The 17,740-nt window shown below is 42.1% G+C and overlaps 1 protein-coding gene across 1 annotated transcript in view; it reads right to left on the bottom strand.

The window, feature by feature from the left end:
* HS3ST4 (heparan sulfate-glucosamine 3-sulfotransferase 4) overlaps window positions 1-17,740 on the bottom strand; it is a 441,164-nt gene that overhangs the window by 102,682 nt on the left and 320,742 nt on the right. The window lies entirely within an intron of this gene.

A 17,740-nucleotide genomic window follows, 5' to 3' on the forward strand; every position in this document is an offset into this window, starting at 1 on the left:
AAAAAAAAAAACTACCTCTTGCAAAATAAAGTGTGGGGACCCTTGTTCAAAAATGTTTAAGAATTTTAAGATGGCAACAGTGGACCATTAAACCAAGCACGGGATGGGACCCTTCCAAGTGCAGGCCCCTGTGGCTGTTCAGGCCATGTGACCATGAAACCGGTCCTGCCCCCAGGTCTCCCGGAGCTACCACAGCATCATAACTCTTAGCTCATTTTTTTCTCATGATCATTCTGGAAACAGTATTATCAAACCCAAGTTCCCGTGACAAAAACTCGGTGGTAAAGAATGACCTGACCAAATTCTCAGAATTCGTGAATGACTGTGTCAGGATAGGAATAAAAATAAAACAACAAGTAATAGTTGATGCGTGTGGAGTCCCAGGACTGAAACCTAAAATTTTCTGATGCCAAAACCTCCCATCCAAGTATTAACCAGGCCCGACCCTGCTTAGCTTCCAAGATCAGACGAGATCGGGTACGTTCAGGGTGGTATGGCCATAGACAAAAAAATCCATATTTTTACACACCTTACCACTCTGCCTCCTGTCTAGGTCAGGGCTCTGTGTTTAATCCAAAACTTGGATGGTTTCACAACTGGAATATAGAAAGTGGCCTGGACTAGCTAGGCTTCTGTCCGGACATGGAATCAATATATATGTCAACAACTGTCCAATATCATGAATATCTTCCCTAACACCTAGAGAAGCAGCACACATGGAGATGTGGGATAGTTTTGGCTTTTTATAAACTGCATTGTTGCTGCCACGTCAGCCTCATCTCTGGCTGGCAGAGAAACCAGCCCATCGCACTGCACTCAGCAAGCTGATCAAGAAGCCTCTCTCAGGCTGGGCACAGTGGCTTATGCTTGTAATTCCAACACTTTGGGAGGCAGGAGGATCGCTTCAGACCAGGAGTTGGAGACCAACCCGAGCAACACAATGATAAACCATCTCTACAAAATAAATAGTTTTGTTTTAAAAAGTCTCTCTTCTTGATAACTAGTCATACCCACACAAGATAATAAATTATCTTTATTATCTTTATGATCATCTTTAATTTTCACAATTTTTAAAGTCGTTTAAAAATACAATACCTACCTCATTTTTGCTTACTCTCTTATTGTTTTGTTTTTTTTTTTTTTTTTTTTGAGACGGTGTCTCACTCTGTCACCCAGGCTAGCGTGCATTGGTGCCATTTTGACTCACTGCAACCTCTGCTTCCCAGGTTCAAGCAATTCTCCTGCCTCAGTCTCCCAAGTAGCTGAGATTACAGGCACCCACCACTACACCCAACTACTTTTTGTATTTTTAGTAGAGATAGGGTTTCACCATGTTGGTCAGGCTGGTCTCGAACTCCTGACCTCAGGTGATCCACCCACCTCGGCCTCCCAAAGTGCTGGGATTATAGGCATGAGTCCTGCTCCCAGTCCTCTCTTATTCTTTTTAATCTTTACTCTGATTTAAGAAGACTCTTTGTTTTCCAGATTGTTTCTTTCCTGGGAGATGGACTGCAATCCAGCCAGATCCTTAGTTTTGCAAAGGGTTAAGACCACGGAGTCAGCCATTACTGAGTTTAGGCCCACCCCCTTGTATCACAAGATGTGTGAACTCGAACAAGTATTAAACCTCTCCTAAGCCTCAGTTTCTTCTTCTGTTACATCAGGATTAATAAGAGAATGCCTACTGTGTATAGTTGCTATGATTATTATGGTCCTAGCATATTCATAATGTGCTTCATGAATGTTAACAGTTAGTAGTTGTATAACTGGCAGTGGTCCTAGGAAGCTGTTCTCACCTAATTCTTCTCCTGTCTCATTCACTCATTCATTCAAGGCTTCTTAGAAGAGGAAGCGGTCGCCCTGGGCTTTTAAGATGGAATGTAAGTAGTTCCCTGAGTCATGTTTCAACTACTGGCCAATGAGAACCACAGAAATTTCTTATGAATGGAACTGTCTGTAGTTTCCTGATGGTTACTGGCCAATGAGAACCACAGAAATTTCTTATGAATGGAACTGTCTGTAGTTTCCTGATGGCATGGCTACAGTGCAAAGTAATCCCCAGTTCAGAGTTTTACCTTTGTTTTTGAAAAGTGAAGCAGATTTTACTTTGTTTTATTTTAAGAAGTAAAATATATATTCCTTCATAGTCCAAAGGTCTGCAGTTGGGACTTAGGCAGTAGATATTTATGAGCAGGGGTACTTTGAAGAAACAGGGAAAGCTCTGCCTTATGAATAAAGATTCGTTGCCTCAGAGGAATATCATGAGTCCCATGGGATTTTCCAAATGCTTAGCCCATGGATTCATGTACACGCAAAAGGTTTAGCATTTGTCATTTAAATGTCCCATGAGGACATCTCCCTTCCACTTTGCCTTACACAGTGGAAGGTCCTGGTGGCTCCTTCTTCTTTGATAGCTTGAGCACCAGTGCCATTTCTCATATCAGACTTACAGCATACATCTGATTGACCCAAAACAATTAGGGCAACCCCATTTCTCTTGCCAGTGATTCATGCAGGGCTGGACATATAACCAAATTCTGGAGAAATGACATGAGCAGAAATCAGCCGGGGAGCTTCTGGGAATGGTTTCCTTTCTCATACAAAGGGGTACCAGAAAGTGATGTCGTATCTTGTTTTTCCATATTCTTGTCCTTCTGGAGATTCTGGAGGTGATGCCTAATATTGCTGTATCTATTTCATGACTATGGGGCAAAGCTAGCCTGCATGGAAAACTGACATATGATAATAGCAAAGGAGAAAGATAGGAATAACCAGGTCATTGGTGACGTCATTGAGCTACTGAATTACCCAACCTTGGAGCCACTCTACCTTCCAAACTTCCTCCTAGGTGCAACAACAAACTGTTTTTATGGTGTAAACTGATGCACCAGAGCTTTCTGTTGTGACCAAATGCATCCCTTCTGACTAAGCCCTAGTATACTGGCTTTTGAAATCCAAGGATTGGTCCTGGTTATAACCTAAAGGAGAAACTAGGGAGGTTTCTCAAAAAGGATGTTGTTTCCGACCGGGCATGGTGGCTCCCACCTGTAATCCCAACACTTTGGGAGGCTGAGACGGGCGGATCATGAGGTCAAGAGATTGAGAACATCCTGGCCAACATGGTGAAACCTCATCTCTACTAAAAACACAAAAATTAGCTGGGTGTGGTGGCACATGCCTGTAGTCCCCTGGGAGGCGGAGGTTGCAGTGAGCTGAGATTACACCACTGCACTCCAGCCTGGTGACAGAATGAGACTCCATCTCAAAACTAAAACAAAAACAAAGAAAAAAAAAAAAGGATGTTGTTTTCAAGCCTTCCAGAGGTTCCTTGGTAAACTGAATTCCCTGTTATTGCCTGTGCTCCCATGATGTGACATCAATCGATGTTGCAGAGGCCGTAGGAGCCCGTCCTAGCCTTCAGCATTTGCCAAATAGTTGACTTCATCACCCCTCTTTACCCTCTAATAAAGAACCGGTGGCACATCACCAGTCAATCAAAAACTCCATTGAGTGGCAGCGTTCCAGTTCTTCTGAGACCTAAACTCTGATTCAAACAAAGTGGCTGGAGTTTCTGGGATTGCTGGGTTTTGTGGCCAGTAGATCTGAATAATCCCATAAAATATCCCTTCAAAAGAACAGCACGAATGTTCTGAGGAGCATGTTGGATTCCAGATGTGAGACCCAGGGTAAGAATGAAGTGGTAGTAGGTGATGGAAAGCCCAAGGAGACTTGGCAATCAACAAAACCTATTAGATTGGGGCAAAAGTAGTTGTGAGTTTTGCCATTATGTTTAAAGGCAAAAACCGCAATTACTTTTGCACCAACCTAACTAGGCCCTATCTTAACATCAGGTGATGTTACAGTCCTTTCCTCTTGGAAAATTTGTCCTTTTATTAAAAAGTAGCACGGCTTCTCATACATTACAGGTATCTTAGGAATGTAATTTTTTATTCTCTGCAAATCTGTATAGAAGCAACATGTACCCACATGGTCTAAGGGGATTGGATGAAATTTAGTTTAAAAAAAAACAACAAAAGTTGGAACTTTATCCATTAGTAACTACTATGAATGAAATGGGATCCACAGAATAAAGATAAGTCATATTCCACAAACAAGTGCCTTGCTGGCCATGCAACTGTTAGCAGGTCACTTAGATAATCCAGCTTTTGATTTACTCACCAAGTATGGGGGTGCTGGACTTGACCCACAGCCTGTGCTCTTACGCTCTGTCAACTTGACTAAGGCTGGAATTACACAAAGGTTAACTAAAGATCATTGAAAATGTTCTATAAACCATAAAGCACTATGTAAATTGAGACTTTTTTTTTTTTTTTGAGATGTAGTCTTGCTCTTGCTACCTGGGCTGGAGTGCAGTGGCACGATCTCAACTCACTGCAGCCTCCGCTTCCTGGGTTCAAATGATTCTCCTGCCTCAGCCTCCCGAGTAGCTGGGATTACAGGCGTGTGCCACCACACCCTGCTAATTTTTGTATTTTTAGTAGAGACAGGGTTTCACCATGTTGGCCAGGCTGGTCTCGAACTCCTGACCTCAGGTGATCCGCCTGCCTCAGCCTCCCAAAGTGATGGTATTACAAGTGTGAGCTACTGTGCCCAGTCCTAAGACTTGTTTTAAAAGTAAACGAAGTGGCCGTAGGGTGCTCTTCCTACATGGACTCTTATGCCATAGGTCTAAAGGGAAGATGGATTATCAAACTGGGCCACGAGGCAGCATAACCAATGAACTATTATAATAAGCAGAGATCTCACTTACTGACATGTCCTGGATACCATGCACTGAGCTAAGTGCTTTACAGACATTGCCTTTTTTTTTTTTTTTTTTTTGAGATGGAGTCTCTCTCTGTTGCCCAGGCTGGAGTGCAGTGGCGTCATCTCTGCTCACTGCAACCTCCACCTCCTGGGTTCAAGAGATTCTCCTGCCTCAGCCTCCCAAGTAGCTGGGATTACAGCCGTGTGCCACCACACCAGTTAATTTTTGTATTTCTGGTAGACACAGGGTTTCAACATGTTGGCCAGGCTGGTCTCAAACTCCTGATCTCAAGTGATACACCTGCCTCAGCCTCCCAAAGTGCTGGGATTACAGGTGTGAGCCACTGCACCCACTAACGTTGTCTTTAATACCCAGAATGACCTCACAGAGAAAGCATTTTCTGATGACAACGCTGAGACTCAATCTCAATAATTCTTGAGGTCACACAACTTATAAGTGACAAGCCAGGGTGCAAACTCATCTCTGTCTTGCAGCAAACCTTATGTGCATTCTACTCCACTCTGCTATATCAACCAGAAAATCAGAGATAAAGACTGGGTAGGAGAGCTCCTTTTTGCACATTAGATTTTTGGCCAGGTATGATGGCTCATGTCTATAATCCCAGCACATTAGGAGGCCGAGGCAGGAGGATAACTTGAGGCCGGGAGTTGGAGACCAGCCTGGCCAACATAACAAGGCCCCATCTCTACAAAAAAATAAAATAAAATAATTGGCCAGGCCTGGTGGTGTGTGCCTGTAGTCCTTGCTACTTGGGAGGTAGAGATGGGAGGATCATTTGAGCTCAGGAATTTGAGATTGCAGTGAACTATGATCGCACCATTACACTCCAGCCTGGGTGACAAAGTGAGACCCTGTCTTTAAAAAAAAAATTAAGATAGTAAAAAATTGCTTTAACTCTATTCTTCTATCTATTTGAATAACCTTCTTCTTATCAGAGCAGTTGTGCCAATGTTTGAGGCAGAAATATATATATATAAAAAATATATATTTATGTATATATAGTCACCATAAATATACCCTAAAGATAAAAATAGTTTTATGGGAAAGTAAGTGGTACAAATGATGCATCAAGATGACATAATCTGCAGCCATTAACAAAGAAAATCATTACGATGCTTTAAAAACATGAAAAAATGCTTAAGAAATCCAGTGAGGTAAGGAAAAAAAAAAAAAGAAATAGCAAATGGTATGTACATTGAAGTGAATACGGTTGGGTTTTTTTTTTTTTTTTTTTGAGATGGAGTTTCGCTCTTGTTTCCCCAGCTGGAGTGCAGTGGCGCGATCTTGGCTCACCACATCCTCTGCCTCCTGGATTCAAGAGATTCTCCTGCCTCAGCCTCCCCAGTAGCTGGGATTATAGGCATGCGCCACCACACCCGGCTAAGCCTGACCAACATGATGAAACCCCGTCTCTACTAAACATACAGTTATTAAAGTTGTTAAAACAGTGTTTTCACAGAATAAAAAGCACTGTAGGCCAGATATGGCGTAATCTTAGCACATGGGGAGGCCAAGGCAGGAGGATTACTTGAGTAGCCTAGGAGTTTGAGACCAGCCTGGGCAACATAGCAAGACTCTCTCTCTAACAAGACAAAAAAAAAAAGGAAGAAAATTCTGCGCAAAAAGCAGACCTTTGAATTGACTGGCATCCACAAGCCAGATTTTGACCTGCTGCCTGTCTGTACAGTCTGTAAATACAGACACACTCCTCCATTTCCATATAGTCTGAGACTGCTTTCATGCTACAAAGGTAGAGCAAGTGGCCTTCTGGACCACAAAGTTTAAAATGTTTGCTATCTGCTCTTATAGAAAAAGTCTGTGGGCCCTTGATTTAGAGCACGGGATTATGAACATGTCCCCTCCCCCAATTTTCAGTAAGTGTCCACTATGTAATTGTAGATGAAGAGTGAGCCAATACAAATCACCCACCACTAACATTTTAGATTTAGATTTCTTGATTTCCACTGAGATTCACCCAAAAGGTATTTACAATTTCTCTGAGAAGAGAACTTAGCTGGTTGCCATGGTTAATGCATAGAATCCTAATACTTTGGGAGGTCGAGGCAGGAGGATAGCTTGAGGTCAGGAGTTTGACATCAGCCTGGGCAAGACAGTGAGACACCATATCTATAAAAAATAATTTTAAAAAGCTAGCCAGGCATGGTGACATGTGCCTGTAGTCCCAGCTACTTGGGAGGCTGAGGCAGGAAGATCACCGGAGCCCAGATGTTCAAGGCTGCAGTGGGCTAAGAAAGTACCATTGCACTCCAGCCTGCGTGATGTAGCAAGGCCCTGTCCCTAAAAAAATAGTAATTGTAGCCTGGGCGTGGTGGCTCACACCTGTAATCCCAGCACTTTGGGAAGCCAAGGTGGGCAGATCACGAGGTCAGGAGATCAATACCAGCTTGGCCAACATGGTGAAACCCTGTCTCTACTAAAAACACAAAAATTAGCTGGGCGTGGCGGCGCGTGCCTGTAATCCCAGCTACTCAGGAGGCTGAGGCAGGAGAATCACTTGAACCTGGGAGGCGGAAGTTGCATTGAGCTGAGATCGCACCACTGCACTCCAGCCTGGCGACAGAGCTAGACTCCATCTCAATAATAATAATAATAATAATAATAGAACTTAGATTGGAAGTGCTTAGAGGTTGTGTTTGTATGGGAAGGGGCTGCATGTCTGATGTGTGAGACTCGTACGCGGCTGGGCATCCGTATAGCCTTACATCTCTGTGGGTCTCTGTTGCATTCATGAGTTACCACATCTTATCTTTTTCAGTGAAACTACATAATAGGATGCAGCAATTGCTACCTCAAATATCTACAATGGCCAGATGGGTAACACAAATGAGTAAAGTGGGTTGAGTGTAAGATAATAGAGAATGGGGAGGACAGAAGTCAACAGGAAAGAATGTCTATCCCATCTCATCCATCTAATGATGCAGGCTGATCACTCCTGCACAGGGATGCAGGTCCAGTGTGGACAGATCTTTTAACTTTTCAAAGGAAGATGAAAATCAGATATGTATGTAAAATTACCCACATATAAAAGTTGACAACACACTCCTTTTTTAAAATCAACACATAAAATAAATCTGCCAGACAAATTTGGCCTATAGCTGACTACGGTGCAACTCTACTAAAATTAAATTCACCATATATGTGTTTGCAGTGATCAGTACCTCACTTGGGGCTATTTTGATGTTTCAAAGCTCCAAATGTTCAAATATTAACAATCACATTTAAGAAGTACTTACAGCATAACAGGAACTGTGGAAAGGGCTTTATATGCATGAGCACATCTATTCCTTTATGAGGCAAGAACCATTCTTACCAACCATCCCCATTTTACATATATGGAAACTGAGGCATAGATCATTAATTCACCAAAATTGGCAAAACTAATACATGTAGAGATTGGGTTTGAACCTCAGTAATGTGGGTCCCGGAGTTTGTGTTCTCAGCCCGGGCTTCTCACACTTGAATTTGCACACGGATCACCTAAAGATCTATTTGAAGGCAGATTCTGGTTTAGAAGGTCTGGGATGAGGCTTGAGATCCATTTCCAACAATCTCCCAGGTGATGCTGATGTTGCTGGTGCATGAACCACACCTTGAGAGTAGCAAAGCTCTTAATCATGACATGAGAGGTTCCCGAAGTGTGTTTTCTAGAGCAGCAGCACCAGCATCACCTGGGGTGCCTTCGACATGCAGTTCTAAAAAAACTGTGTTTGTGAAGCCCCGCAGATGATTCTGATGCAGGTTCAAGTTCTTAGAAATGCAAAGCCTCAGTCCTCGGGCTGTCACAGCCCTGCTCTTTCTGATCATCGCTAGTTTGGCTGTGGGAATGGTCAGAGCTTTTTCTCTGTCTTAGGACACTGATTTTTGCTTAGGTAGGGAAGACACAATGTACTAATGGCTCTTCGTATATCTATAATTCTGGTGCCCCAATAGACAGCAGCACTTCTTTAAACAGATGCAAGAGCTGTGGCCCTAGACACTCTCCTTTTTGCACATTTACCTTCCACTAAGGCCAAGATCAAGCAATATAAAATTATCCCAGTTTGACTCAAGTCATCTCTTTGTTCCCACTGCCAACTGTCAAAGGTGACTGCCATTGTGTTCTCTGGGCTTGGCACCTTTTTCCAGGAGCTCTGCATGCCCTGGGCTTTAGACATGCAAATCCTTTGGAAGGCAAGACGGGTGGGAGCCCAGTGTATTTGGTGGGGGGCGGTGTTTAGGGGAAGCACAGAAACCACACAGCTGTTATCTGGAGCACCAGAAGTGTTTTGACAGTTTTCAAGATGGACATTAAATCACTCGCTGGAGAGAAAGTGAAGTGGGTGTCAGTCAGGCTGGGGATGGGGTAGGCAGCTGGCAAGTAGCAGTTGCGGTGGCTGTGTGATGCGAGTCAGAATGAGAATCATAAATCTTGATTATTCTCTGTCTCAGCTGATTTGAACCAAACGCCTTGGACAGGGATAGAGTTCACATCTCGCTGAAAATTGCAAAAAAACTGATTAAATATACAAACTGATATAAATAGCCCTCGATCCATGTTAATGTTCAAACCATCACCACTGGGGGAAAGAGGTCACACTGTGCAGATCTGGGATCTGTTTTGATAAGAAGCAGCATTCTAGATCCCAGAAGCCAGAGGGACCCGCCGCCCTCCCTGTGTGTTTTCAATCCAGTGCCAGTCCCCATCACTCTGTTGCCAGAATGCTAGCTGTTCTTATAATGAAGGCAATTAGTACAGCCAGCCCTTCTTATTCTGATTGCCCTCCTGTTAAAATTAGGCGCCCTATAGAAAAATGAAAATGCAGAGTCGTTACCATAAAGCAATAATAAAGTAAACCATTCAATTACAGATGTAAAAAAGGCACTTGGATTAATAAGAATATTGTATGCTTAAGAGCATTAAAATACCAGCATATTACCATTTTTGCATACATAATGAATGAACTTAGAGACCAGAATGATTGGGACATGAAAATACTAAATGATGGTGCCCTTCCTTATAAGTCAATGCTGCTACTTGGGGTTTGGGGTTGCAGGGATGCATGAACCCCACTGGACCCCTGGACATTTATATCACTGTTTGGAAGCAGGAATTGATTGAGGGGGTGGATGCGGGGGTAACAGATGAGAGAGAAAAGATGAGTAACCAACAGCATCCACTTGCAGGATGGGAATATGATGTTTTTCATCCTCTGTTAGAAGGCTTAAAGAATCCTCAGCATTAAGATGAGGAAATTAAAGGTAACAGAGTGTAGAGCAGGGACTGCAAAGTCACATAGTGGCAGGAGCCAGGCAGGTAACAAAAACAAATGAGCTGGGCCAGCTGAAAGGTGATCAAGAACAGAGTGACTGTATTGAAACTAAACCACTGCCTGCTACTTAGCTTCAGCCAATTTGTATTGTTTGTTTGGTAGTGATTTTTTTTTTCCATGAGGAGGCTTGGGTTGCCAGATCTTCTGGTGATTTTCAGAAACTAAAGTTGATGTTTGTGGTTTCCCAATTTTTGAAATACTGTAAGGCAAACACAATGTTGTGAGGACCCAATTTGGCTCCAGGATCACTGCTTGTGATCCTTGGTGTAATGTTAAATGCTCAAAAGTCGGGAGTCAGGATATGTTCTCCTTTCCTGACTTTGTCGATATTTGACTCTGTTGCCATAGAAAAATCTCATAGCCTCTCTGTGATTCAGTTTTCTCACGTGTAAAATAAAGTCTTCTAGGCTGCAAGTGCTATGAGGGCAACCATGATGTCTCTTTGGCTCATCGCGATAGCCCCAGAATGTAGGACAATGTCTGGTACACAGTAAGTGCTGAGAAAAAACGTTCGTTGAATGACTGAAAAAAAATGGAAGAATGAATGAAAGTCCTCTGAATTCCCACAACCAGTCTCCTGGTTTCTTACTGTTAGTTCCGACCCATCCTACCCCCCCGCCACAACTCCCCTTTCTGTTGACAAGATACAAACCCTGGTCCCTGACTCTGCCACTTGGTCAATTTATACTTCTTTCATTCACTTCCACTCATTTAGTTATCCATCTTTGGAACTATAACGCAGCCCCACTATGCTGGATGAGGTCCTGTGCTGGGAACTGGCCACACAGAGATAAAAAGGCAGTAGCCCTGCTTTCAAGTGATATCCAAACTAGAGTGGTTGTACAAGTGAGTACAAAAATGGGATGCAGTGTGATAATCAGCTCTCTACTGGAGACATGTGCAACGGGCCATCTTGGTTTATCTCTTTGACCCATGCATCCAACTCACCTATAATCCTTCCTAATGAAACAGATTCTACCTGAATCTGTTGCTGTTACCTGAATTATGAAAATTCATGTTGGAAGTTCCTCTCTGCCCTGCATAGACAGTCCTTGTCATAACTCTGGCTGTCCCAAATCTCCCATTGGTACCATTTGTGGGGTCTGCCTCTCCTTCCAAATTTGTTCCAGGCTATTCCCTCTCAGATCTTCATGGCTAAACATCCTAACCCTACCTTCTATCCCTGTTCATCAGGGGACTGCAAAATCAGTCCCTTGAGGACTTTTTCCCTCTTGAAGATCCCATAATTCTGATTCAAGATGAACTCCATGAACACATTAATGACTGATATTGAAGAAATATCTTCCTGATGCAGGAAGATTTTCATTTAACAGTAAATCCTCATTAGAAAGTGCTGCTTTGGTACAGTGCTACCATGAATGTTTCATTTTTTTGCCAGATCTAGATATCTCTCGTTCTATCACTATGCAAACAATTTCTGGAAGCTCTCTATTTTCTTTCATTTCTGACTGCAAACTGGCCAATTTTTTCCTAGCTCATTGCTTTCATGTAATGTATTGCCACATGCAGCCAATATCAACCAACACACACTCCTAATGTCGCATTTTCCAACTTTTCCCCTAGAGCTACAAGTTAATCAGACATGTGGCCTGCCTCCAAAGTTATCGCAAAGGACAGTTTTATCAAGCATTTGCTAAACAGAGATCACCACGTTCATAGCCTTTAGTAGAAGTTTCCTTTCTCCTCACCTATCCTGCTAAGTGAATGCTAAATGTTTTAGGATTTTGTTATAAAATCATCCCACTCCTGGTACTAATTTCTTGTTACAAAGAAGGTTAGATTACTCTGGGATAACAAATTAGTCCAGAAGTGTCAGTTGCTGAATGCAAGTGTTTGTTTATTGTTTGTGCCACATGTCCACTCTTGGTTGGCAGGAGGCTCTGCTGTATATAGTCCCTTAAGGAAACTCTACCAGAATGGGAAGCAATTATCTTAACACACAACTTCTTGATTGACTGTGGCTGAATAATAATAAATAGCTGGGAGGTCATATGGGCTTTTTCTTGCCTGCAGCCTTTCAGCCAGGAATAATGTCAAGTTCTGTCTAACTCTAAGGAATACGAGAAATACAGTTCTCTTGAGTGCCCAGAAGGAAGGAAAGAACCCAATATGGGTGAGCACTAGACATTTCTATAACACTCACTTAATATCTTCTTTAAATTGAATGATTTTTATATAAAAAGTTATCATTTAAAGTAGAGCATATACTCCCTGAGAAAAATTATTTGAATAAGGAGACTTGCTGTATCTTCCATAAAGAGATCACTGGAACCACTGCCATAAACTGATGGTAAGTACAAATTATGTCAGAAACAGAAGCAAAACACATTTTTAAAAATTTAATACAGATATTGTTGTGGGTGAAGGGTCTAAGTCTGATACTCACTTTCCCTTTATAAAAAAGAGGATGGTATGCTAATGATAGAGAGGTATTAAAGCTATATTAGCCAAATGGAAACATTCTCCTTGGTATAATCAGACAGAAAGAGAAGTAACATGTGTAAAGCTTCTTTATTATATGATTCAGTGTTACTTAATGCCTTGTTCATGTAGCTTCTAAAATAACTGAGTATACAACAGTAGTACTTTTATACCTATGAGTTACTCTGGCCTAGAGTGTGTCAGGGTGGACAACATTAGATATTTGGAGCCTGGTGTGACAACCACATTTATAAACAGATTCTTGGATAGTTTATCCATAAGAACAGCCTCATCAGAGCACACTTAGTTTACAGGAACAAAACAGAATGCAAGAGGATAAAATTCATCTGCATATATTCTGATCTATGCAAGCCATACATGTCTATGCTGATTTTTGGATTTACTCTAACACAGGGTTTTTCAGCCTCACCAGTACTGATATTTTGAGGCAGCTATCTCTTTGTTGTTGGAGGAAGGAGGCTGCCTTGTGCACTGTATAATATCTAGCAGCATCTCTGATGTCATCCACTAGATTTCAGTAGCACACCCCACCCCAAGCTGTGACAACCAAAAATGTCTCTACACTTTGATAAATGCCTCTGGGTGGGAGTCAAATCACTCCTAGTTAAAAAGTACGACTTTAATTTAAATCCCCCCAAATTGGAGAGATATCTTGTGAAGTAAGGAATTTGGCCTCTAAAGAAGAGAGGCCTAACTTTTACTCTGGCTCCTGAGAAGTAACACCTAGATCCTTAGAATTTCCTGAATGATAGGAATTTGCGCTGGGACCCTACATGACACTTGATAGTTTATCTTAACGAGATGGTTCAAGGTGGGAATTGGCCATGCCACAAAGACCAACCATGCAATCAGAGGGCTGGAGCTTTGATTCTCATGTTAGCCTAACCTCTAGGGAGGAAAGGAAAACCAGAATTTGAGTTCAGCCATGTGGGCATTAATTCATTCAGTCATGCTTAAGTTATTGACCCCAATAAAAGTCCCAATAAAAACTCGGACATAGAGACTTGGGTGAGCTTCCCGGATTGGCAATAATGCACACATATTGGCATATATTGATGCTGGGAGGATAAGACATCTCTAAAAATGACAGAAGCTCTGCATTTGGGACCCCCATCACCCACCAGATTCTGCCTCTGCATTTCTTCCTTGGTTGGTTGTAGTATGTATCATTTCACTATAATCAAACATAATTGTAAGTATTACTCTTTCCTGAGTTTTGCAAGTCCCTCTGGTACTGCACCTGAGGGTGACCTTGGGAGCTCCCAAATTTGTAGCCAGCTGATCTGAAATGAGGATGGGGTTGAGGGCCCCCAAACTTGTAGCTGGTGTCAGAAGTCTTAGGTCGACTTGGCAGCCTAAAAAACTACATTCTTAACCTCTAGCTTGGCTAACTCCAAATACGAGTCTAACAAGGTCATCTATTTTTACTATCAATTTCATTAATTCTGCCTTTAAAACCTTTTCTTCAGCAATTTGCCACAGCTCCTTGTGCAAAAGGTCTGTATTCGATTAGCTCTAATTCACCATATTGGCCAGAAGAAGTCTCTAAATATTTCACCACAAAGGTGTGGTGGAAAGAGCTCTGGACCTCTCCATCATGAGTTCAAATCCTAATTCAACTCCTTTTGCTTGTATATTATTGTGGTCAAGTCTCTTCAGTCTTTTGAGACTTGCTATCCCCACATGTAAAATGGTGATGATACAATAGCAAAGACATGGAATCCACTTAAATACCCATCAGTGATGGACTGGATGAAGAAAATAGGATACATATACACCATGGAATACTATACAGTCATAAAAAAGATCATGTTCCTTACAGCCACATGAATGGAGCTGAAGGCCATTATCCTAGGTGAACTAACATAGGTGCAGAAAATGAAATACAGCATGCTCTCGCTAATAAGTGGGAGTGAAATACTGAATACATGGGGACACAAAGAAGGGAGCAATAGACACCAGGACCTATGTGAGGATGGAGAGTGGGAGGAGGGTGTGAAATGAGAAACCACCTATAGGGTACTATGCTTATAACCTGGGTGACGAAATAATTTGAACACCAAACCCCCAACACTGAATTTACCTATATAACAAACCTGCACATGTACCCTGAACCTAAAATAAAAGTTAAAAATTTAAAAATAAATTAAGTAAAATGGTGATGATAGAATGTTCATTGCTTCATTTGTTAAATATTCATGGAATGCCCACAACGTGTCAGGCACTGATTTAGCCCCAAGGATACAACAGTGAACGAGATGAGGTCCCTGCCCTCATAGAGTTTACGTACTAGTAGGATAGACAGAAAACAATCATGCCACTATTTCATATTATTTCAGATGAGAAGTGCCACAAAGGAAAATAAAGCAGAATAGCGGAAGAGAAAGGGAGAGTAGGAGTGGTAGGAGTGCGTGCTTTTTAAAATTTTTTTATTTTTGTTTTATTTATTTATTTATTTATTTAAGACAGAGTTGCTTTCTGTCTCCAGGCTGGAATGTGGTGGTGCCATCTCAGCTTACTGCAACCTCTGCCTCCCGGGTTCAAGAGATTCTCTTGCCTCAGCCACCCGAGTATCTGGGACTACAGGTGCGTCACCACACCCAGCTAATTTTTTTGTAGTTTTAGTAACGATGGTTTCACTATGTTGGCCAGGATGGTCTCGATCTCCTGACCTCGTGATCTGCCCACCTTAGCCTCCCAAAGTGCTGGGATTACAGGCGTGAGCCACCGCGCCCAGCTGGAGTGGGCGCTTTTTAACAGTGTAGTTTGAGAATATCTCTCTGAGAAGGAAGCATTTAGGCGAAGGCACTGAGGTGAGAACACGTTCGACGTATTTGAAATATTTAAAAAATGGTCATCCAGGATTAAATGAAATGCAGCCTATGAAATTGATGAGCTTAGTCACTGGTACTAAAATAAAAATTGAAGCATCTATTGGGTGAATCTGTATAAATGCATGTTGAGTGTTTTTGGAAAACATCCCTAGGAGTAATAACGGTGGAATTCTATGTGTGCTGATCATATATTTTATATTAATTGCTTTATTTGCTCCTCATAACAACCTCTTGAGCTAGATAATGTTGTCTTCGCCATTTTTATAGATGAGGAAATTAAGGCAAAGGCATTAAGTAAATTGCTCAAATTCACACAGCTCTTAAGTGGTAAAACCAGGAATGGTACTGGGCAGTTGTTTTTTGAGCACCTTATCCCTAACTACTCTGCCACACCACATTTTTTTTGTGAGCTTTGGTTTTTTGGTTTTTTTGTTTGTTTATTTTGACAGAATCTTGCTCTGTCACCAGGCTAGAGTGCAGTGGCACGATCTCGGCTCATTGCAACCTCTTGCCTCTTGGGTTCAAGCGATTCTCCTGCTTCAGCCTCCCGAGTAGCTGGGATTACAGGCGTGAGCCACCACACCTGGCTAATTTTTGTATTTTTAGTAGAGACAGGGTTTCACCATATTGGCCAGGATGGTCTCAATCTCTTGACCTCGTGATCTGCCCGCCTTGGCCTCCCAAAGTGCTGGGATTACAGGCATGAGCCACTACGCTTGGCCACATGTTTTAACAATAATGGCTCCAGCTCATTGTTCAGTCTCCTTTTTCTGACCTCTCAAAATACAATTGAACTTTTACTGTGAATTTCTTATTTAATAAACCTATTTATTCAATGAGCATTTATCAAACACCTGTCAAGTTCCTGGCCCCTAAACAGGCACTGAGAATATGAAGAATGTGGCCCAGCTTCTATACATTCTGGAATGTGGGGGTAGAGACAACAGCACAATTATAACACACTATTTCAAGCCTTGAAACACCATTTAACTCTCTCACCTGTCTTCAGCTCATCTCCCCAAGAGGGATATGTCAGCAGAGGTTGTGGTGTGTAAAGATTATTGCTGATGTATCTGGACATTTTCATAAACAATGGAAAAATATTAGTGTCTTCTGAGAAACAAAAGCTACAGAAGCAGTATTACACACAAAGTTCAGGAAATCTTCAGTTCCAGAGTCTCTACTGATCGGGTCTTCTCAGCTGCCTAAATCTTGATTTTACTCTCTCAATCTTTCCTCTTTGTCAGAATATTTGGCTGATTGAGGAGCAAACCTTCCCTTTCTTTTTTGTATTGTTGCATATAATTTCCCCTTTCTCGGACCCTCAAGCTCATACACTTTGACAGGAAGCTCTGTTGAGCCCTTTTCCCATATGCCACATGTGTGGAGATTAAACATGGATCACTGTCTCCTCGTTTTATCGTAAAACAGGATCGCCTGCAAACCACACCCTGCTGACTTATCTACTGAGGCACGGGGCCCTGTTGCCTGGTTGGTTAATTCTTGAGATAGATTTGGAATTTGTGCATACTGCCTTCACAATCATTAAAGGGGCATTAATTGATTATTCAGGTATAGAATCCATTTTGTTCCCCAACTTTATAGCCCTTTCAATCTTTTCCAGAAACTGTAAAGGCCATTTGGCCCTAACCTGGCTTTCATTAATCTTGGCTTGGGTAATACTTAGGAAGGCAAGCCTACAATCCGTAGACTTCATATCCTCATTTCTATGTCATAGATCTCAACCTCATATATCCTTCCTAGTATTCCTAACAGATTAGTGAAACAGGGATGTCTTTTCTCTTTCTGTTATAGCCACAACAGTGTCTTCATTCTAACCCTACTTCCTACACACACACGCACACACACACACACCTTTCTCTCTCACACACACACACAAACATATACCTGTTATGACATTGTCACTGGCAGCTCACCAACCAAATGCAGCCTGAGATTGTGTTTTATTGTACATGGTCATGTATTTTAAGCAGTTAAAATTGAACGCTTTTTTTTTTTTTTTTTTTTGAGACAGAGTATTGCTCTGTCTCCCAGGCTGGCGTGCAGTGGCACAATCTCAGCTCACTGCAACTTCCGCCTCCTGCCTGGCTAATTTTTGTCTTTTCAGTAGAGATGGGGTTTCACCATGTTGGCCAGGCTGGTCTCGAACGCCTGACCTCAGGTGATCTGCCTGCCTCAGCCTCCCAAAGTGCTGGGATTACAGGTGTGAGCCACCATGCCCGGCCAAAATTGAATGCTTTTAAGTAATATCTGAGTGTTCCAATTTTGCCATAATCTCCATCCATCTTTATTCTCTAGTTTCA

Source organism: Macaca thibetana, chromosome 20, assembly GCF_024542745.1.
Source record: "Macaca thibetana thibetana isolate TM-01 chromosome 20, ASM2454274v1, whole genome shotgun sequence".
Lineage (NCBI taxonomy): Eukaryota > Metazoa > Chordata > Mammalia > Primates > Cercopithecidae > Macaca > Macaca thibetana.